Source organism: Impatiens glandulifera, chromosome 1, assembly GCF_907164915.1.
Source record: "Impatiens glandulifera chromosome 1, dImpGla2.1, whole genome shotgun sequence".
Taxonomy (NCBI): Eukaryota; Viridiplantae; Streptophyta; class Magnoliopsida; order Ericales; family Balsaminaceae; genus Impatiens; species Impatiens glandulifera.
Genome location: NC_061862.1, coordinates 59,061,903 through 59,086,290, shown reverse-complemented (window position 1 = coordinate 59,086,290; position 24,388 = coordinate 59,061,903). Strand labels below are relative to the sequence as shown.

The following is a 24,388-nucleotide window of genomic DNA, read 5'->3' as shown; positions in this document are numbered from 1 at the left end:
ATTTATTCGGTGATATTTTTCTTCATATATTTTATTTATTTCATGTATTTGTAACATCATTTTATATATATTTCTATAATTTATTTCAAGACAATATTTCTAACAGGGTTTCCCAACGAGAGTTCGAATCTCTCAGGCGACGATCACATTTTTTAAATATTTTCCACACTATTTTCTTATCGTATGCATTGTTTTGTCTCTCAATTTGTTAGATGATATTAACGACAAGTTCTTTTGGCCGAGTGGTTAAGGCTTGTACCTGTTAAGTACATGTGGTTTCTCCGCGAGAGATTGAATCTCTCAAGCGATCACATTTTTTTATGCTTTTCCACTGATTTTTTTTATCATATGCATTGTTTTGACTCTCAATTTTCTAGATGATATTAACAACAAGTTGTTTTGGCTGAGTGGTTAAGGCATATGCCTGCTAAGTACATGGGATTTCCCCGCGAGAGTTCAAATCTCTCAGGCGACAATCACATTTTTGAAATACTTTTTCACTCGATTTTCTTTTCGTATGCATCATTTTGCCTCTCAATTTGTTAGATGATATTAACAACAAGTCGCTTTGGCCGAGTGGTTAAGGCGTGTGCCTGCTAAGTAGATGGGGTTTCCCCGCGAGAGTTCGAATCTCTCAGGCGACGATCATATTTTTGTAATACTTTTTCACTCGATTTTCTTATTGTATGCATCGTTTTGCCTCTCAATTTGTTAGATGATATTAACAACAAGTCGTTTTGGCCGAGTGGTTAAGACTGGTGCCTGCTAAGTACATGTGGTTTCTCCGCGAGAGTTTGAATCCGATCACATTTTTGTTATGCTTTTCCACTGATTTTTTATCTTATGCATCGTTTGACATCTCAATTTACTAGATGATATTAACAACAAGTTGTTTTGACCGAGTGGTTAAGGCATATGCCTACTAAGGACATGGGGTTTCGCGAGAGTTCGAATCTCTCAGGTGACAATCACATTTTTGTAATATTTTTTTACTCGATTTTCTTATCATATGCATCGTTTTGCCTCTCAATTTGTTAGGTTATATTAACAACAAATTGATTTAGCTGAGTGGTTAAGGCGTGTGCCTGCTAAGTACATGGGGTTTCCCTACGAGAGTTTCAAATCTCTCAGGTGACGATCACATTTTTGTTATATTTTTCCAATCGATTTTTTTATCGTATGCATCGTTTTACATCTTAATTTGTTAGGTGATATTAACAACAAGTCACTTTGGCCGAGTGGTTAAGGTGTGTGCCTGCTAAGTACATTGGGTTTCCCCGCGAGATTTCGAATCTCTTAGGCGACGATCACATTTTAGTAATACTTTTCTACTCTATTTTCTTATCGTATGCCTCATTTTGCCTTTCATTTTGTTAGGTGATATTAACAATAAGTTGCGTTGGCCGAGTGGTTAAGGTGTGTGCCTGCTAAGTACATGGGGTTTCCCCGCGAGAGTTTAAATCTCTCAGGTGAAGATTACAATTTTGTTATGCTTTTCCAATCGATTTTTTTTATCGTATGCATCGTTTTGCCTCTCAATTTGTTAGGTGATATTAACAACAAGTCGCTTTGGCCGAGTGGTTAAGGTGTGTGCCTGCTAAGTACATGGGGTTTCCCCGCAAGAGTTCGAATCTCTCAGGCGATGATCACATTTTTGTAATACTTTCCCACTATATTTTCTTATCGTATGCATCGTTTTTCCTCTCAATTTGTTACATGATATCAACAAAAGTTGTTTTTGTTGAGTGGTTAAGGCTTGTGCCTGCTAAGTACATGCAGTTTTTCCGCGAGAGTTTGAATCTCTCAGTTGACGATCATATTTTTGTTATGTTTTTCCACTGATTTTTTTATCGTATGCATTGTTTTGCCTCTCAATTTTCTAGACGATATTAACAACAAGTTTCTTTGGTCGAGTGGTTAAGGCATATGCCTACTAAGTACATAGTGTTTCCCCGCGAAAGTTCGAATCTCTCAAGCGACAATCACATTTTTGTAATACTTTTCCACTCGATTTTCTTATCGTATGCATGGTTCTGCCTCTCAATTTGTTAGATGATATTAACAACAAGTTACTTTGGCCGCGTGGTTAAGGCGTGTGCCTGCTAAATACATGGGGTTTCCCTCTCAGGCGTCGATCACATTTTTGTTATGCTTTTCCACTGATTTTTTTATCGTATGCATCGTTTTGGATCTCAATTTGCTAGATAATATTAACAACAAGTTGTTTTGGCCGAGTTGTTTAGGCATATTCCTACTGAGTACATGGGGTTTCCCGCGATAGTTCGAATCTCTCAAGCGACAATCACATTTTTGTAATACTTGTCCACTCGATTTTCTTATCGTATGCATCATTTTGCCTCTCAATTTATTAGATGATATTAACAACAAGTCGCTTTGGCCGAGTGGTTAAGGCGTGTGCCTGCTAAGTATATGGGTTTCCCCGCGAGTGTTTGAATCTTTCTAGCGACGATCACAATTTTGTTATGTTTTTCCAATCGATTTTTTTTATCGTATGCATCGTTTTGACTCTCAATTTGTTAAATGATATTAACAAGTTGCTTTGGCCAAGTGGTTAAGGCGTGTGCCTGCTAAGTACATGGGTTTCCCCGCGAGAGTTCGAATTTTTCAGGTGACGATTTTTTTTTATGTTTTTCCACTCGATTTCTTAATTGTATACATCTTTTTGTCTCTCAATATCTCATTTCTTATTAATAGAGATAATACTAATTGAGTTGAATTAGTATCAAATCAATTAGTATCAACTCAATTAGTATTATCTCTATTACTTATATTTCAAGGTTAGGATTTTGTTAGGTTATATTAACAACAAGTTGGTTAGGCCGAATGCTCAAGGCGTGTGTCTTCTAAGTAAATGGAGTTTCGCCGCGAGAGTTCGAATGTCTTAGGGATGATTACTTTGTTTTGGCCGAGTAGTTAAGGTGTGTGCCTGCTAAATACATAGAGTTTCTCGTTATAGTTTAAATCTCTTGGGAGACGATCACTTTGTTTTTTTCGAGGAGTTAAAGCGTGTGCCTACTAAATACATGGGGTTTCTTATTAGAGTTCAAATATCTTAGGCGGCGTGTTAGGTGATGATGAATATCCTATCACAATACAAATTTATCATTTTTTTAATGTTTAAATCATGGAAACACTTGGTCTTGCATATTTGAATCATATTATATCAATGTATTTAGGTTTTGTTAAAAAAAAAAATTAAAGATTGAGTTAGAACTAAAACATGAAATTTTTTAACATTTTTTTATCTGTTTAGTATTGATGAACACATGAGTTAGAAAGACCAAAGCTCGGAAGTAGGCTTGATATATTTCCTTTATTTAGCTCAATAAAGACACCATTACCATCACTTTTATTGCCTTCTGACTCTGTAGAAAAGAATGAGCATGAAAAAAAAATTAAAAAAAATAAGACAATAACTCTAATATCAATTAGTGATTACAGATAGAAGAAGAGTTTTTAACATATTCTATATAATTTTTAACTACTTTTTAAAATTCAAACGGCTATATTCAACGCCTATATTTCAAATTCAAATCCAACGCCTATATTTCAATTTTAAATTCAAATTCCAACGCCTATATTTCATTGGCATGTTCTATAAAAAAAATTGAGATTCAAATTTTAAATTCAAATTACAACGGCTATTTTCTAGCGGTCATATTTTGAAATCTAACTATAAATAAAGTTTTTGTTCATTCATTCTTCACCACACTTTAAACTTTATCCTACACAATGAGTTGCAACAATAATTTTTTGAAAGATTATTTGTACGGATGCGATGATGACGATGATATTATTCAAATTATCTTTTATCGTTATCTCTTTTCATCTCTACAGCAAAAGTTTTGAAGCTTATGTTTGGAGGAGAAAAGAACTTACAGTGTTGGAAAGAACCTATGCTTTCTCTGTTATGTGGAAAAAAAAAGATGAGAGAGAATAATGTTCCCTTCAATTTTGAGAAAAAAGATGAGAGAGAATAATGTTGTCTTTAATTTTGAGTATAGAACATGAAAAGTGGTGTTCTATATATAAAACACTACTATTCATTTGGGCTAAATTTTTTTAAGTATAGCCCATCTGATGTAGATCAAATTTGTTGTAATTTTTAGTTTTTTATTTTTATTTTAGATATAGAACCCCTAATAGAACATCTACTACAAGTGCCTTTAGAGTCTAGTAAATTTTATTTGATCTCATATAATTGTTTTCATTTTAATAAAAAAATATTTATTAGTTAGTCCTTGCTTACTACTACATTATAAAATCACTTAGTTCGTTCTTATAACATTATATTATTTCTTAGTAATACAAAAAAATGTATGAGAAATCTATATTTATCCAATATATATATTCTCTCCAGAAGCTCATTATTCTTCATTCGAAATTAATCTATAAAAAATGAAATAAGTTAAACATATTCTTTTCAAAAACAGACATACAATTTTAAACAATAGTTGCAAAATAGTTTGAGTAATTTATAACACTAAGAAATATAAAAAATTTCAAACTTTGCTTTTTGATTGAACAAACATAAATTTAAAGTTATTTTTTGCATTAAATCTTTCTGGTCTCCTTTCTTTCTCCATTTTCTTTTCTTTTTTTCACATGTGCACATGGTTGGATAAGACAAATTTGTTCCAACTATAATAGTTTGAGGATAAATATGATCCTTTTCTCGTCAACTATATTTCCAACTTCCTCTTTTTCATGTCTATCTCAAGCAACTCATAGATGTCAAATCTTTCCAGATGTGGATTGGGGATTGAGTCTTAACTTCTAACCAGAAATCATTACAATATAATAAAAATATTTTCTTGTTCTTTCATTAGTCAAATTCAATATACTGAGCACCTGGTTCATGTCTCCTTCTTCTTCTTTCTCTCCTCTGTAACATCCATAGATCATTCATGGAGTAGAGAAGAGAACAGAAAAGAAACACCCAATCCTTTATACCAAATGGGTACTCAAAATTACTTGTTTCTTCTGCTGCCATTTTTGTTTCTTGCTCCTTCTCTATCTCTTCCCTTATGTACAGATTCAAGTAAGTTTTCTTTATTATCCCTTTCAAGAGTAAACCCATAATAGATCAACTTTTTAATCTTGTGTTTGAATTCTGAATTGAAGCTCCACCCTTTGCTCCAAATGCTTCACTTATATTCTGTCCCTACCAAGGAACTTTTTGTTGTGATGCCGTTCAAGATTCTCTCTTGAAGAAGCAGTATCAAGCCATGAACATCTCCGATCCCATCTGCGGTTCCCTTGTTAAATCAATCATCTGTTCTGTAAGTTTGACTTCTCTGTAATTAGTTAGGATCATTACAAAATCAAATGGGAATAATAAAAATCTTGTCTTTTTATGATTCACAGAAATGTGATTCTTTCTCAGCTGAGCTGTTTAGAATGAAATCTGTTGTTCCTGTTCTTTGCAACTCTACAAAAAATGATTTTTGCAGTCAAGTATGGAATACATGTCAAAACGTTTCTATTAAGAATTCTCCATTTGAAGCTGAATTAAAAGGTCAAATTGGGCAATCAATCTCTTCCAATTCTACAAAACTAACCGATTTCTGGCAATCCAAGACTGATTTCTGTTCTGTATTCGGTGGAGTTTCGGATGAACAAGATTTATGCTTGAATGGAGAATTACCCATTGTCCTTGAAGACAAAGTTCCAACTCCAGCTAAAGGTATTTGTCTTGAGAAAATATCAAACGATTCTTATCTGGATATGGCAGCTCATCCAGACGGTTCTTCTCGTGCGTTTTTCGCAAATCAACAAGGAAGGATTTGGCTAGCAACGATTCCAAAACAAGATTCCGAAGGTGAAACGATCACTGTCGACAAATCCAGCCCGTTTCTTGATCTAACTGATGAAGTTCATTTCGATACTGAATTTGGATTGATGGGTATTGCATTTCATCCAAACTTTAATCAAAATGGTCGTTTCTTTGTTTCTTTCAACTGTGATAAGTCTCAATGGCCTGGATGCGGTGGAAGATGTTCTTGCAATTCTGACGTTAATTGCGATCCGACAAAGTTACCTGTCGATAACGGTTCCCCGCCGTGTCAATATCAGACCGTGATTGCGGAATTCGCAGTTGATGGATCTACTCAGCCTGCTCAGGTGAAGAAACTTGAATTCAAATAACAAAATTTGAAACTTTAATTAACTATGGGTTGAATTTCAGGCAATAAAAGCTAAGCAGGCAGAAGTGAGAAGAATATTTACAATGGGTCTCCCGTTTACATCTCATCATGGGGGACAAATTCTTTTTGGACCATCAGATGGGTATTTGTATTTCATGATGGGAGATGGAGGCGGACCGGCGGGTGCGGGTGACCCATATAACTTTGCCCAGAATAAGAAATCTTTACTTGGAAAGATTATGAGGCTCGATGTTGATAACATCCCAAGTTAGTACTCATTTTGAAACCCTATGTTGAATCTGTTGGGTTGAAGAGAAAAATAAGGAACGAAAGTTACAAAAGGAAAATGAAATTTTATTATTTTGTTGTGATCTCCATCATCCCATTACAAGGTAAATATATAATAAAAATAAAAATCTTTTCGTTATCTTAGAATTAAATATTGTAACTTATAACCCCCAATATTATCCTAATCAATACCATAATTAATTAAAAATATTTATTTTAATTAAAAACATTAATTTCAACACTCCCCCTTAATGTTTTTGTTGGTCATGCCTAACAAATCTCGCAAGTAGACGAATTTGTTTAAAGGAAGTGCTTTAGTGAAGATATCTGCAAGTTGATCTCCAGTCTTTACGTGCTTGATCATTACTTCTTCATCATCCACTGCTTCACGAATGTAGTGATGTTTAAGGTTGATGTGTTTTGTTCGACTATGAAATACCGCATTTTTCGACATAGCAATTGCCGATTTGCTATCGCAAAAGAGAACTGTAGCCATATCTTGTTTCTCCCCCATGTCTTCTAAAATCTTCCTTAGCCAAACCACTTGTTTGGTTGCTTCGTTTGCCGATACGTATTCGGCTTCGGCGGAGGAATGTGCAACTCTCTCTTGCTTTTTCGAGGCCCATGAAAAAATACCTGAACCTAGTGAATAACAATACCCGGATGTACTCTTCATGTCATCCATGCTTCCAGCCCAATCGCTATCACAGAACCCAAACAACTCAATATCTTCACTATCATTTTTTCAAACATGAGACCATACTCCATAGTCCCTTTAATGTATCGCAACACTCTCTTTGCAACTCCAAGATGAATTTTGCTTGGTCGGTGCATAAACCGAGATAATAAACCCGTAGCATACATGATATCGGGTCTTGTAATCGTAAGGTACAACAAACTCCCAACCAGACTTCTATATTGTACCGCATCAGCATCACCACTACCATCATCTTTCACCAACTTCTCATTTACTACCAATGGAGTCATCACGGGATTACAATTCTCCATTTTAAATTTTGAATGAATGCTTTGGGCATACTTATTTTGACAAATAAATACACCTCCATCATTTTGATCAATCTCAATACCCAAGAAATAATGTAACAAACCTAAATCATTCATCTCATATTTCTTCATCATATCAGTTTTGAACTCATTAATCATGTTTTCATCATTTCCAGTAAAAATCAAGTCATCAACATAAAGAGAGACTATGAGCATACCGGATTCACCATGCTTGATGTAGAGTGTCGGCTCGCTAGGACTCCTAAAAAATCCTCTCTTAGAGAAATACTCATCGATATTTCCATACCAAGCACGAGGTGCTTGCTTCAATCCGTACAACGCTTTCTTCAACTTGTATACTTTTTCTTCTTCTCCTTCAACATTGAAGCCTTGTGGTTGTACCACATATACCTCTTCTTTCAATACTCCATTCAAGAATGCAGATTTCACATCAAGTTGATAAAGCTTCCATCCTTTGTGAGCGGCTAATGCAATCAACATCCTTATCGTTTCGTGTCTCGCAACCGGTGCAAATGTTTCATGATAGTCGATTCCAGGTTGTTGAGAATACCCTTTTGCCACCAATCTTGCCTTGCATTTTTTAACCGAACCATCAGGACTCATTTTCGTCTTGTAAATCCACTTCAACCCAATCACATCTTTTTCTTTCGGCTTCTCTACTAACTCCCAAGTTTCATTTTTTTCGATCATGTTGATTTCTTCTTCCATTGCTTTAACCCAAATCTCCTCTCGAATAGCTTGTTCAAAGCTTTCAGGTTCTACAACACAGAAATTACATTGAGCATATATGTCATTCAAATTTTTCATTTTTACCGGAGTACGGATCGGAATGGATGAACTCGCCCCGGGTTGTGTTGTCGGAGATTGTTGATGCTCACTTTCTTCATAACCACTTTCATTGACTTGTCTAGATGACTCCCTCCGATCTTCTTCAAAAACCGGCATCTGTACATCCTCAACACCTTTCTCTTTCCAATCCCATTGTTCTTTTTCATTAAAGATCACATCCCGACTTTCAATCACCTTATTTTTCTTCAAGCTAAAAAGCCGATATCCCTTCGACTTGGTGCTATAGCCAACGAATATACATTTTTCACCTTTATCTTCAAGTTTATTTCTCATTTGCATCGGGATATGAGCATAGCAAATGGATCCGAACACTTTCAAGTGATTGACTGACGGCTTTCTACCCCCAGACCATGCCTCGAATGGTGTCTTGTTTTCAACCGCCTTTGTCGGACAACGATTCAACAAATAAACTGCTGTATAGGTTGCTTCGGCCCAAAAAGTCAATGGTAATCCCTTTGCATTCATCATGGTTCTCGCCATCTCGACAATTGTTCGATTCTTCCTCTCAGCAACGCCATTTTGTTCTGGCGTATAACTCGTCGTCAATTGTCTTTCAAGACCAATATCTTCACAATATTTCTTGAACTCCTTCGAGTTGTATTCTCCTCCTCTATCACTTCTTAATCTTTTAATCACTTTACCACTTTGTCTCTCAGCCATTCTTTGAAACTTCTTGAAAACAGAAAGTGCTTCTGATTTTTGCCTCAAAAAATAGACCCAACACATTCTTGTAAAATCGTCGATAAAAGTGATAAAATATTTGTTACCTCCGTGAGAGTTTTTGGACATCGGACCACAGATATCAGTGTGAACGAGCTCCAACAATGATTTTGCTCTCCAGGCTTTCTCTTTCGGAAACGTCTCTCGATGGATTTTACCAAGAGCACATGCCTCGCAAACATCATGCTTGTCATCAATATTTGGCAACCCATATACCATAGTTTTTTTGCTTAGCAATTTCAAGCTCTCAAAGTTCACATGCCCAAGCCGTTTATGCCACAACCATGACATATCTTCAACATCGGTCTTCATCGATGCACAACTTGCAGGTTTAAGATTAAGAGGAAAATTTCGATTCCTCTCCATCTTAACAACCGCAATCAACTCTCTATTATTTTTCTTGTCAAAAATTTTACAATAATCATCATCGAAGTACAATGCATGATTATTTTGCATAAGCTGCCCAACACTCAGCAAATTTTGAGCTAAATCCGGAACAAACAACACATCATGGATTAGCAATTTACCTTTCTTTGAATCTACTGCGATCGTACCTCTTCCATTTGATTTCACCACAGCACCATTACCCATTGTGATCCGAGTTGTGTCACTCTTGTCAATTTTGCAAAAAATTGACTCATCTCCGGTCATGTGATTGCTGCACCCACTATCAACATACCATTCGTTATCATTTTTTCCAATAGCCGCTTGACATGCAAAAAATGTGCTTCCATCACTTTCACAATTCCTTTTCTCCTCGGTATAATTGGCCTGCTCTCTTCTTTGATCTCGACAATCCTTTTGCATATGACCAAACCTCTTGCAATTAAAACATTGAGGTTTACCTTTATGATAACAGTCTTCTTCAACGTGACCCGATCTTTTACAATGATGACAAAATTTGTTATCATGGAAGTTTCTACCTCCCCCTCGGCCACGCCCTCGACCTCTTCCATAACTTCCACCGCCACGAGAATATTGACGTTTACTCGAGCTTTCAGTAGAATCTTCTTTTACACTCACTTTTGATTGAAAGGCACTTTCGATGGAAGCTTCGGTATGTCGCTTCATCCGTTGTTCATGCATCTCAAGAGAACCCATCAAATCGTGAATACTGAGTGACGAGAGGTCTTTCATTTCTTCAATAATGGCCACCATATTGTCATACTTTGGAGAAAGACTTATCAAGATCTTCTCACAAACCGTTTTGTCGGTCAAGTCATCGCCAAGACACTTGATTTGATTTACAACTTCGATCACCCTTGAGAAGTACTCTTGTAGAGTTTCTTTCTCCTTCATCCTTAAATTTTGAAACTCTCGTTTGAGAGTCAGGAGCTTCACTGTCTTCATTTTATCGCTCCCTTCAAATTCCTTTTGCAATATATCCCACGCTTCCTTCGATGTATTAACCCCTATTATTCTCGGAAAAAGCTTACGAGAAATACTTTGTTGAATAATAAATAAGGCCTTCGCATCTTTCTTTTTGTTCTCCTTCAACTTTTTATCGGATGAACGATCTGATGATCCTGCGGCATCTTGATCTTCAATGTGTCCGTTCTCCACCAAATCCCACAGATCTTGTGAGACTAGGAGTGTCTTCATCATAACACTCCAATAATCATAATCTTCTCCGTCGAAAATGAGTTGCGCTCCTCGTATCGGCCAAGAATCTCCTAGCATCGCCATGGATCGATCTTGAAGCTCTGATACCAATTTGCTGGGTTGAAGAGAAAAATAAGGAACGAAAGTTACAAAAGGAAAATGAAATTTTATTATTTTGTTGTGATCTCCATCATCCCATTACAAGGTAAATATATAATAAAAATAAAAATCTTTTCGTTATCTTAGAATTAAATATTGTAACTTATAACCCCCCAATATTATCCTAATCAATACCATAATTAATTAAAAATATTTATTTTAATTAAAAACATTAATTTCAACAGAATCTGGATCTAAGTTTAGATCCCAATCAAAGTTACAAAATATAACAAATTTATTTGAAAATACTTTCTTTCCAAACAAGCAAAAAGGATTCCAATGTTCAAGAAAATACATGTTAGTGAAGTTTTCTCCTGTCCAAAACATGTTTTCATATATTAGCTCATTTTCATGGTAATTTTGTTTGTTTGATCAGGTGGGAAAGATATTAGAAATCTTGGGTTGTGGGGAAATTACTCAATTCCAATTGATAATCCTTATACACAAGACAAAGATTTGCAGCCAGAAATATGGGCTTTGGGATTGAGAAATCCTTGGCGATGTAGCTTCGATTCAAAAAGACCATCTTATTTCATGTGTAGTGATGTCGGGCAGGTTCTAATCATTTTCAAATAACTCATTTATGCTAAAATTAGATCATTAGTAGGTTCTTAATTTAGTATGTATACATTTTGTATTCACAAATGATAATTAATGTAGGATGAATATGAAGAGGTTGATATCATAACCAAAGGTGGAAACTATGGGTGGCGTGTTTACGAGGGCACTTCTCTATACAATCCACCATCTTCACCTGGAGGAAACACATCCTTGAACTCGATAAAGCCAATTTTTCCGGTCATGGGTTATAACCGTAGCGAGATAAGTCCGAAAGTAGGATCGGCATCAATAACCGGGGGATATTTTTATCGATCATTAACCGATCCATGTTTGAGTGGAAGTTACTTGTATACAGATTTGTATGCGGGGGCAATGTGGACCGGGTTGGAAAGCCCAAAGGATAGCGGAATGTTCAATACGGGCAAGATTGATTTTAGTTGTGCTCGTGATTCTCCAATACCTTGTGCTGCGAAGGCATTGGGTTACATTTTCTCGTATGGAGAGGATAATAGTAAAGACATATATCTCTTGACGAGTAGTGGGGTTTATAGAATAGTTCGACCTAGTCGATGTAACTATTTTTGCGCAAAGGAGAATGTCACAAATGTTGGTAAGCATGCCCCGAAGCAAAATTATGGGTCTCGCTTAGGGAACAAGAACTTGTCATTCATGTTTTGTTCTTTAATATTGGTTGTTCTAATTGTTTTGGTTTAGGTTCTATAGTTTTTGTCATTATTTTTTGCAAAGTTCATTTTTTTTAAGGATTTTTGGGGAATTCTCTATAATCTAATAAATATTAATTGAGTTCTCCTTTTCATTTGGCTCCATTTTGTTTTTATGGTGTTTTGGTTGGCAGTCTTAACTAATATAATGTTGACACACCTTGAAAATAAATCAAATACTTTTAATACTCATTTACAATAATCGTTCTAAAATTAAATTAAAATAAGGTTTACTTTAATTTCACTCTGTACAAAGATATCTTAAGTTTAAAACTTAAATATTGAAAATTTGTTTTCTTTAAAACTTAGAAACAAAAAAAAAAAAAAGAGTAAAATTATATTAACTTATTGCAAAACTTCATTATTTTTTAATGCACATTACAAATATATATATATATATATATATATATATATATATATATATATATATATATATATATATATATATATATATATATATATATATATATATATATATATATATATATATATATATATATATATAATAATGTTTAAAATTGGATGGTTAGTTTGAGACAGGCTTAATTTGAATTTTAACCTAAAAGTAATAGGTATGCCCGTATGGGGTAAACGTAGGAATAATAAAATGGATAAGATTTTTATATATATATTTTCATTTATCTCTTTAATTAATAAATAAAATGTATAATCAACCTTAATAATTTAATAAATTTAAAAATAATAATTTAATATAATTATATATATATATTAAAAGAAATTTATTCCTTTTTCATTTTTATCTTTAATAAATATTAATTATTTAAGAATTAATAAAATTTAAAAATAAAAAATCAATTTAATTTTATTATAACCTTGTTACTCTAGTGAATTTTTTAACAAATATATATATATATATATATATAATAATAATAATAATAATAATAATAATAATAATAATCTATTTAAAACTTAATTTGTAATATATTTAAATAGAAATATTTTTTTTTTATTATTTGTTTACCATTTATATTTGACGGGGAACTAATATTTTTTATATTGAAAAAATAGTTTTAAAAAATTAATATTTTTGATTATTTATCTAAATTTTATATTTAACATAAAATGATCAATAATATTTTTATATTAAAAATACAGTTTTAACTTATTAATAAAAAAATGTCTAATGTTATTTGTAAATTTTTTTAAAAAAAATCTATAATTTAAAAATTTATTAGTTATAAAATATATATAACATACATCCACAAAATTATAAATAAAAGACATGATTCATAGGTGGTCTGATGGTTAAAATGATCATATTTCACATTTGAGACAAGAATTTGAATATTTGCAAATGCAAATTTAAGTAAATTATATTTGTGGATAAGAGGTCTACACTCGAAACAAGAGTTTGAATCCTTGCAAATACAAATTTAAGTAAATTATATATGTCAATACGAGGTCGGTAAAAAAGATCTTGAGGTCACAAAATTAAATGTCTATTGAGATTGGTAGTAGGATTGTTGTTGATGGATAAAAGGTTGATTTAGATAATATGAGAGACTAATTGAAAACAACAAATATAAATATTGGCGGCGTTGAATGAGAGAAGTAAGACGGCAATTAGATTGTCTCAACCATTGAAATCCCTCGTTTTCAGACCATATATTGTCGATGAAAAAGATGAAAACGCTAATAATGATGGCGATGACCCTAAACCCTAAACCTTAAACTTACTTAAAAAATAATTAATTTCATTAATTTTTTTTTTTATACTTTCTCGTTTAAAACGGCATACGTCTTATCAGGTCTTTTGAATTTTGTTACGTGTGGACATGGATTTATGTAGGGGATTCGAGTGTGTGAAATTCACCTCGAATTATTATTATTTTTAATTTTTTTTACGATAAAAATGTGACATTATTCCTTGATTTCTTAAAAAATTTCAATATAATTTACGGTTTGTTTATTTAATTATTAAAAAATAGTAAAATTTTTTTTTATCTACCGGTTTTATCTAAAAATATTTAGTTACTTTTTTAAATTCTTTTTAATTTTTTTTTAAATGCTCACCCAAATCTAATCATGAGTACTTCCCTACTCATTTGTAATGAGTGTTTAAAAAAAATCAGATTAATTATATTAAAAGGCTAAAAATATATAAGGATTTTAATTTTCTAAAAATAATAATTAATTAGAAAAAGAGAACAATTTGAATGCGATAGTCATAAAGTTTGCAAGGACACACGAAAAATATATCTTTCCCACGTGATATTGTCAATTGACTAAAATTCATTTATATCTTCTTTTTTGGAGGAGCCTATTTATTATTCAATCATACTTTTCACTTCATCTTGTCTCTAATTTTTTAATATTTAGCATTTAAATATATATATATATATATATAATATTCTTGAATCATGTACAAACTTAAGACTTAATCATCCTCTCCTCCCAAAAAATTAAAAAGTATTTCACTAAAAAAAAAAGATGTTAGCTAATCTCAATCCTCATTTTGAGGAGCCTAAACCAACTTGAGAATAAAAAATATTAAGGTTCCCTAATACTTTAAGGAACTATAAATTATAATTTAATTAGAAATATATTAATAAATTTATTCACATTTTATAGTTCAAAATAAATTTTAACTTTAACTCATAATTTTTTTTCTTAGAGGTTATTAATGAACATTAACTTTTAAAAGGTCAAATGATCAAATCCAGACATTTTATTGGAGGTTAATTGACATTTTAAATCTCTTAACGTTTTTTAATTGGTAATATTATACAAAATGAAGTTTTGTCTTAACAGTTTGAAATATCGTTAACTTATTATTTACGTGACATTTATAAATAAATAAACAAAAAATTCATGTCAATATTAACTATCGAATATCAACGAATTGAGCATTTTGACTACCAATTCTATAAAATTTGGTAGTCAAATTAGTGACATAAATTTTTAATTTATTTATTTATAAATCGCACGTAATAATAAATTAACGACATTTAAAACTGTTAAAGACAAAAACTCGTTTATATAACTTTAATAATAAAATTTCAATGTTACCAATTTTAAAATAGTCACATGTTTAATTTGACAACTGATATTTATTTTCTTTAAAGTTGTCCTATAAACTAGAATTTGTCCGTGTTTAGTATATGACTCTAAGCTAAACGGAGCTTCTTAATTTGAACAAATAATCAACCTGGTTATGTTTAGAATATTGGCCTCTATTTAAAAATTATTTGTATTAGTTATATATATATATACTTGGTAATTGGTTAGATACAACAAAATCTTGTTATCTTCAAAGGTCTTATATTAGACTACTTGTACATTTCTCAATGATTCTTTTGAGAGTTCCTCAAGTACAAATAACAAAAATAAATGTTATGAGGAAAGAAGTTTAGTGATTTAGTTAAGAGTTAAAATATAATTGATATTTTTTTAGAACACCGAGTTTCGTTTCTCATTCTGAGTGCGATTAATCCTTGTCAGTTAAATACATAGTTCGCAAACACACTTAACCAATTAATCAGGCAAGCGAAATTTATCGTCTGACGAGCTCGAACTCATGACCTCATGAAGGCCGACAATATTCAACTCTTATTACCGCTAGAAAATGATTTTTCGGATATGCCACACACAAGTGAAGTGATTCTTGAGTATGTGGATCAATACATTGAGAAAGTTGGACCGGAGAAAGTCGTTCAAATAGTAATTGACAATGCTTCTAACAATATGGGAGCAACAAATATGATGCAAAAAAAGGGCAACGATATGTAGACATCATGTGCTACACATATGATTAACCTTATGCTCGAGGGCATTGCAAAACTACCTCGGTTCAAGAAAACCCTTGATCAAGACAAATATTTAACCATCTTCATTTATGCTCATCATAAGACTTTAGCCATGATGAGGTCATATACAAAAAGAGAGACATAGTGAGGCCATGAGTCACTAGATTTTCTTCTTCATTCCTTACTTTACAAAGTTTGGTTAAGAAAAAGGTGCATGCAACTGAAGGCAATGTTTTCTAACATTGAGTGGGATGAATGCAAATAGTCTAAGTCAGCTAAAGGGAAAGCAAATCACTCAACTGCGACGAGTACTGACTTTTGGAATGGTGTGATCTCATGCTTGACAATTTTTGCACTTTTGGTTCAAGTGCTGCCACTAGTAGAAAAAGAGGTATCAGTAAGGGCAAAAACCGTTACTGAAAGCATCAAAGGCCGTTACTGTTACCTATCTGTAACGGCAAATAAAACCGTTACCATTCGTTACAAAAAAGAACGTTACTGAAACTTCTCAAGCATCAGTAACGGCTTTCGAAAGCCATTACTGATAGTCATTGGACAACAGTAATTGCTTTAGCCAACTTAAAACCGTTACTGAAAGGCATTCAACATCAGTAACGGTTCTTGAATGTCGTTACTGATAATAATCAGACAACAGTAACGGTTCTAGCCGCGTTAAAACCGTTACTGAAAGGCTTTCAACATCTCTAACGACATTCGAAAGCCATTACTGATGCCTGTGAAGTTTCAGTGACGGTTTCTTATTTGTTAAACCGTTACAGACAAACTTATAGTAACAATTTTTTAATTCATAAAACCGTTACTAAACAATAATCGTTTTTTCCATATTTGTACCTATATAACAATCATCAATAACCAAAAACCACAATCATCAATAACCAAAAACCAAAACCACAATCATCAATAACCAAAACCACCATCATCAATAATCAAAAACCAAAAACCACAATCATTAATTCAAAACAACAATCATCCACAAATTACAATCATATCATAAATCCACAAAAACCATTAATTAACGTACTTCAAATAACATACATTTCAAAAACTATATAAACCTTCAACTAACCAGAATTCAAGTGGAAGAGGCATCATCACTAGTCGAAGGGGCATCATCTCTAGTGGGAGGGGCAGGTGGACATGGAGGGCGAGCACCGGGAATCATGGATAATAAGAAGTTCATCGTCTCCCTAATCTCAAGCATCTCATCCAGCATTCTATCACGCTCTTCAAATGATTGTTGTCTCTCCCTTTGTGTTTCTTCACGTTTCATTTGACGCTGCCTTTGTGCTTCTTCACGCTCCATTTGACGCTCGAGTAATGCTTCTTCGCGCTCTCTTCGTGACTGAAGTTTCTCCGCTTCACGCTCCTCTCGCATTCTCTGCATCTCCTCAAGTAAAATTCGGGTTTCTTCCGTTACGAATTCGTCTTTTTGATGCAGAAAAAAAGCAATTAATGGACTTTTTATATGGTGAGCTTCTACAAGCCAAAAAAATATCATAAGAGCCCTAAAAAATAATTCTAAAAACTACGAGCCTATTTTAGAGATCATGAAAGATAGATTAAACACCCCATTGCATTTGATGGCTTATTTATTGAATACATGTTATCATTATAAGAATAATGAACTTTTATTAGATAGTGTGGTCTCAATTAGAGTTATTAATTGTCTTGAAGTGATTTGGCATAATGATTTTGATATGATGAATACAGTCATGAATATTGAGTTACCAATTTATAAGACTAAAAGAGGGATTTTTGGGAAGCCTATTGTAATAAAAGGATGTGAAGTAAATGCTGACAAGTTTGATCCATGTAAAGAAAAAAAGAATCTTCTTATTAATTTGTTAATCTTTTTCTTTAAAATTATTAAATCATATTTATGCTATTTGTGCAATTTGGTGGTTAAATTATAGTCATTGGACTCTTAAATTGCAAAGATTTTATCATTGACCACTCGTTCTTCTAGATGTGAAAGAAATTGGAACAAATTTGAAAGAGTTAGTAGCATAAATAATTGAATAATAAATACATATGCCTTTTTTTATTTTTACTAGTTTCTTTCTTCTTCCTTATTATACAATTTTTTCTATTTTTTTTTCTTATAGATATATACCAAGAAGAAGAATAGACTAGATACTTTCTAATTAAACAATATAATTTATGTCCAATTCAATTCACAATTATTTAATAGGAATAAGAAAGAGAAGGAGAGATGTTGATGTGTTACTTGTTATTAATGAAAGTGAAGCACAAAGATGGCTTGTTGAGGGGCTGATATTGATAATGATGAGGTTGGTGAGAACGTGGTTTATGAAGCTCGAAGAAGTCCTAGGATGAGAGAGCTTGAAATTGATGCTTTTCAATCCGAAGATGAGGAAGAAGTTGAATTTGAGTCCGATGAAGAGTATATGGTAGAAGAATATGGAGAAGAAAAGTTGGTTTGAGAGCATTATTCTTTATTTATTTTTATGTGATACTCGTGTTTAAAACTTTGGATGGTTATTATTATTATTATTATTATTATTATTATTATTATTATTATTATTATTATTATTATGTTTGGACATTAGAATTAGAATTTTTATAATTTTGGTGTATTGTTATATACTTGTAGTTTTGTTTGAAAGTTTGTGATTGTTAGAATGATTGGAATCATGCTATTCTCATATTTGAAATTTTGGAATGGATCATTAATTGTTGTAATTGCATATTTAAATTGTTCAGTGTGTCTCTTTATTTGATTTTTGTAACTACTTAAAAATTTATTATTAAATTAAAGTACACCGTTTAAGCCCTGCCTAACCGCCTAGACACTAGGCCCAGTCAAGCGCCCGAGTGACTGTTAGCGAAATTTAGAACACTAATTGACATATATGTTTTTTTTTTTTATAAAATATTGTCATTCTAATTAAAATTAAAATTGAGATAAATACATTTTCTAAAACATATATACATACAATTTTGACCATAGATAATTTTTTTTTATAATAACGATATTCAAAATGATAAAGCTCGAAAAAAAAAGTCAACCAAATTAAAATCAATACAAGCAAATGTCTAACTTAATTTAAAGAACTAATTTAAATATATTTAATTATCAAATTATATCAAATATGTCAATATTAAACTAATTTCAAATAGCTGAACAATAATAACATAAAATAAAACCTTGTAGTGAGAGAACAAATAAATTGAACAAGTCTAAAGTTTGTTGAGTAAGGTTTGTACAAATGGTCCTTGGTTTAAAAGGTGGTCTTCTTTTGCTTGTCTTTCATTGTTCATATTTCATAGTGTTTGACTGAGGTTGTTATATATGAACCCAAAATTACATGAACTTGTTCATATTCAAATATTTGACTGAAATGTCAAAATTTTAATTTATATTTAAAATGTTTTAAATAGATGAGATAGTATAATTGTGGGATTCATGTTAGTTTTTTATATTAAAAAAACATATATTAAAATCATATCATAAAAATTGCAAAACCTATATTTAAGGTTGTTAGTTTAAATAGTTAAGTCATATTTTGAATATAGCTTTCTTTAAGTTAAGTGATCTAATTGAATATCTTGTTAACCTTAAGATAACTTATCATTTAAATTAAACACATGGTCTTGTATAACTAAAATACAAAATATTGAAAATATTGTAACAATTTTAAAAAATAATTAATTTATTACCAAAAATTTAAAATTTAAACAAAATGTGTTCCTAAAACACTTATTAAATTTTACAAATTATTTTATTGTTTAATGTGGTGAAATGTGTTTCTAAAAAATTAAAGATTGCAATTTTTAAAATAAAACTAATATGAAGAAAAAAATATTAATATTATTCTTAATATTTAAATTTTCATTTAAATATAAAATATTGCAATATTGTTACCAGCATAACAATTTTCAAGTTTAGTTACAATGAATAATAAAATATAATTGACTAAAAAAAGATGGAAACTTTAATCTATATATCTAATAAAAGATTAAAAAACTTTATTTTCTTTTTAATAATGATTAGAAGTTAATAAATACATAGTCTGATGATTAATTGTTAACGCAATTTTAGGATAACTAAATGTTAACATTTAATAATGTTTAAAGTTAGGTTTACCATCAATTCTTAAATACATAAGGTGATGCTATTATTTTTTATTTCTTATGTTTAATTTTCTTTCTATGAATGGTAGAAAGTGTAATTTTTTTCTTTTTAATATTTCTTGGTAAAAAATATCATAACATTGACATTTTTTTTTGTTGGAAGCAAATGGGTTTTAAATTTCGATTGGAACAGATAAACTGTTCATTTGAGTTTGGACTAAAATTACTTTTTTAATATTTTTATAATCAATTCTCTAAGTCATTAATTAAACTAAAATGAAAAAATATTTTTTTTCCAACAGATATATGACATATCAATTAATTGATAACCATTGTATATGTCATAAAAATGCTTTTACATGACATCAGATTAGATGGTCATACACAAAGCTATCAAATTACATAAAGATATCATATTATTAACGCACACTAGAATAAACTGAATGCAAGCCAATTTGCAAATAAAATGATATTAAACAAGTTTGACCTCTATAAAAATTTATGTTTAAAACGATATGTAATTTATTTTGCATAAAATAAATTTAAGCACAATATTATAAGTGATTTTTGCAACATTTGAAATAATTAAAATTGCATATCTAATTACTTTAAACATAGTTACAATTATTTTATTATATTTTAACTTAAAATATCATACTTATTTTACATTATATAAACTTACAAGCAACATTACAACTTCTTTCTATATTTAAAAGAAAAACTTACAAGAAATTTTGCAAAATCCCCAATTGTATTTTAGCTTTAGAATAATATGCACCTTATTTTGCACTTTAAACCAATCCAGCCTAACATTACCACTTTTTTCAAATTTAAAACTAAATAATATAATGGTAAGAAACGTTTCTTATTCAATAACATTTCACAAAACTTTTTTATGTCTACATTATAAGGATGTTTAGAATTTCTACAATTCCTTTATATATATATATATATATATATATATATATATATATATATATATATATATATATATATATATATATATATATATATATATATATATATAATATGGTTATTTAATATGTTTTTACACATTATTATATAAATCAAGGGCAAAGTGAAACTTATTTCACAAATTTCGAATGATCTAAGGCGTGAAAAGTTGAGATTTTCACGGGAATGCATATTAAATGACATTAATTTTTTAATTTTTCATCACATAATTACACCTTAAAACAAAGGAGGAAGAAGAGAAGAAGAAGGAGATGGAGGAGAAAATTTATCAAGAGAAGGAGAAGATTGAAGAGAAAGGAGAAGAGAAAGAGAAGATTGAAGAGAAAGGAGAAGAGAAGAAGGATGATGTTGAGGTGAAAAAGAATGAGGTGGATGTGGAGGAGATGATGGAGGAAGAGAAGGGAGGATGTGGAGGTTAAGAAGATTGAGGAAGACAAAGAGGAAAAGGAGGTGGAGGAGTGGAAGAAGAAGGAGGATGTGAAGGTGGATAAGATTGAGGAAGACAAGGAGGAAGAGGATGAATTGCAACATAAGAAGGTAGAGGATTAGGTGGAGGTAGAAGATTAGGTGAAGGTGGAGGTGGAGGTTCATGTGAATGTGGAGGAGGAGGAGAAGAAGGTGGTGGAAGTGAAGAAGAATGTAACTCAATATATAAGAAAGAAGATGATGAAGAAGTCGAAACTACTTACTCCCTTCACCAACCCTTCTAGATAGAAAATGAAGATCAATGATCCAGTGAAGGTTGATCCTCTCGTGAAATATGAATCTGAACTACTGAATCATTTTTCGAATTTGTTGAAAAAAAGAAGATAAATTTGAATTGGTGGATGTCAATATTGGCAATACAGACTATTCATTCTTCAATAGATTGCTGAAGGGATCTAGTCGACTCGCTAATGAGGTATTCTTCATTCTTCAATAAATTGGTGTATTGAATAATTCACATCACGCGTATCGTATAACTTGTCAAAAAAATTCCAATGTGCAGGAGATTGATGCTAGATATTTCTTGTTAAGTAGAAGAGTTGTCGAATTCCGAAGGACATATGGGAATGATTTCACAATTGCGGATTGTCAGCTCGCTTATAGGTTCACATCACAATATGTAGAGTTTGCTAAAGATCCAGTAGCCCATGTTTTTATGTAAGCTTTATAGAGCATTAATGGGGTTCAAAGGAGTGACATATGCTCCAATGGAGTAAAGTTAATGACATTTATATCCCCAAAACCTCGATATGCATCACTAGGTACTGTGCATAGTGCATCTACAAGAATGATGTATCGACGACTACGATTGCGATCAATCTATTTTCAAGGGGGGAAGTTTTGAAAATTTCATGAAACCCCTCTATGAAATGCTTCCCTACTTTATTGATAAAGCAATATCTTATGTGGAAAAAGTCAAGTATCTTAAGATGAGTTTGACCAATTTTAAATTTAATAGACTCACACACCCAAAAGTTCCAAAATCAACATCAAATGGGGACTGTGGTGTTTTTTTTATATATCTAAAGTACCCGATTTTTAAGATTGATCTATCAAATGTGATATCAGATCGCATGGTTTTATGAGTAAGAAGTGGGCAATCAAGTTATTCCACCAAATTATAGAACCATAAATTGTAAGTCATTTATGTGATAGTCTTTTTATGTAATAGTCTTCTATTGATATACTACATTAGTCTTCTATTCATATACTATAAATTTTGACAATACGTGTGAGGTGAATTATATTATAAGTGTGAGGTGAATTATACAATAAGCGTGAGGTGAATTATTTATTGAAACAGTAAATTAACATTAAAGAAAGTAAGTAAAGTGGTATATTCTTTTTATGTAATTTTTACACTTCTATATATAGAGGCAAAGTTTGAGCATAGAGGTTCACAACAATCTATAAGACTTTTATACATTTGGACAAGTTGCCAACAAACCATTCGAGACGAAATATTGATATTAAGGTTTGTTGGATCTTGTTCAAATATGCAAAAATATTATAGAGAGACAAATTTTGAGCATGTAGGTTCACAATGATCTATAAGACTTTTACACATTTTGACCAGCTCCCAACGCACCATTCGAGACAAAATCTTGATATTAAGGTTTGTTGGAGCTGGTTCAAATGTATTGCAATTCTAATGAGCCTATCATTTCTTCAATACTCATCATACATATTGTATAGTTGGTGAGGAGTATTGAAGAAATGACAACAATGTTTTTAATACATTATTTGAACTAGATGGGAGGAAAAGAAAGCATTAATATTTTCTTGTCCTCTCATCTAATTCAAACAGTGTATCAATAATACTTGTGAGGAACATTACAATACGCATATTATATAATTCTCCTCACGCGTATTGCAATGTTCCTCACGAGTATTGTAATGTTCCTTAACTTTGCTAGGTTTCATAGAAATCCAATTTGAAAAAAATTTCATAAAAGTTTGATGCAATGGATCTAATGGATAGAGAATTTGAGGTCCCTGTCCATTAGATCCATTGCTGCAAACTTTTACAATATTTGTCTTATTGGATTTCCATAAAACCTAACATGAAACTTCTTCATAGTTATGGTTGACATCATCTTCAAAAAGGAACAGTAGTAAGTAAGTAAAAATCGTGAGAGGCATTACAATACGCGTGAGGGGCATTACAATATGCATGAGAATTATTGCAATACACATGAGGTGAATTATACAATACACGTGAGTAACATTTTAATACGCGTGAGGAACATTGCAATACGCGTGAGGACCAATACATAATGTTGCAGCAAAATCTGTCTTTGTTCATAACATAGTATTCACATCCAGGCATTATCAACTATAGTATATAACATAGTGTTCATAACAAAGTCTGGTGAATGATAACTCTTGGATGCGAATACTATGCAAAACTTATCTTCGTTATCTTCACAAAATTAGGTCACTAACTAAGAAATCATCAAATCAACTAACTTAACAAAATGCATATTAACATACTCATTTGAGAATGCGATGATTCTTCTACAACCGATGAAGAGTCGTGAGTCTTCTTTAACCATTGTTGGTTGCTGATGTGGGGGTGAGGAGAGTCGTGGGGATGGGGTTAAGGTTTAAGGAGAAAGAGAGTCGTGGCAGTTGCGTTGGAGAGTTTAGTGTGGGGGAGAAGATGAAGCGAATGAATGAGATTACTGATTTGGTGGGGAATGGGAGGGTTTAAGACCATTAAGGGAAATGTGGATATTTCGCAGGTCGAAAATATCATTTTTACAAAATTTATCAACGTTGAATCATTTTTTGAATTTAACCCATTATTCGGATCATTTGATCAAATTTTCCAAACTAAACTTATTTGAGAGGTATTACAACTTTTACCACAATTTTGAAATCAGTCAAAATTATAATACAATTTGCATATCAATGACATTCATGGTAACTAATTTTTAATTTAAAAAAA

The 24,388-nt window shown here is 31.6% G+C and overlaps 2 non-coding genes and 1 pseudogene across 2 annotated transcripts; all 3 read left to right on the top strand.

Moving 5' to 3' along the window:
* Nucleotides 1-562: 562 nt before the first annotated feature.
* TRNAS-GCU lies at nucleotides 563-644 on the top strand. The gene has a single exon. It is a non-coding gene; the product is annotated as a tRNA-Ser (tRNA).
* A 919-nt stretch (nucleotides 645-1,563) lies between these two features.
* Nucleotides 1,564-1,645, top strand: TRNAS-GCU. Its single transcript has one exon. It is a non-coding gene; the product is annotated as a tRNA-Ser (tRNA).
* Nucleotides 1,646-4,805: 3,160 nt separating this feature from the next.
* Nucleotides 4,806-12,129, top strand: LOC124914862 (annotated as a pseudogene).
* Nucleotides 12,130-24,388: the final 12,259 nt, after the last annotated feature.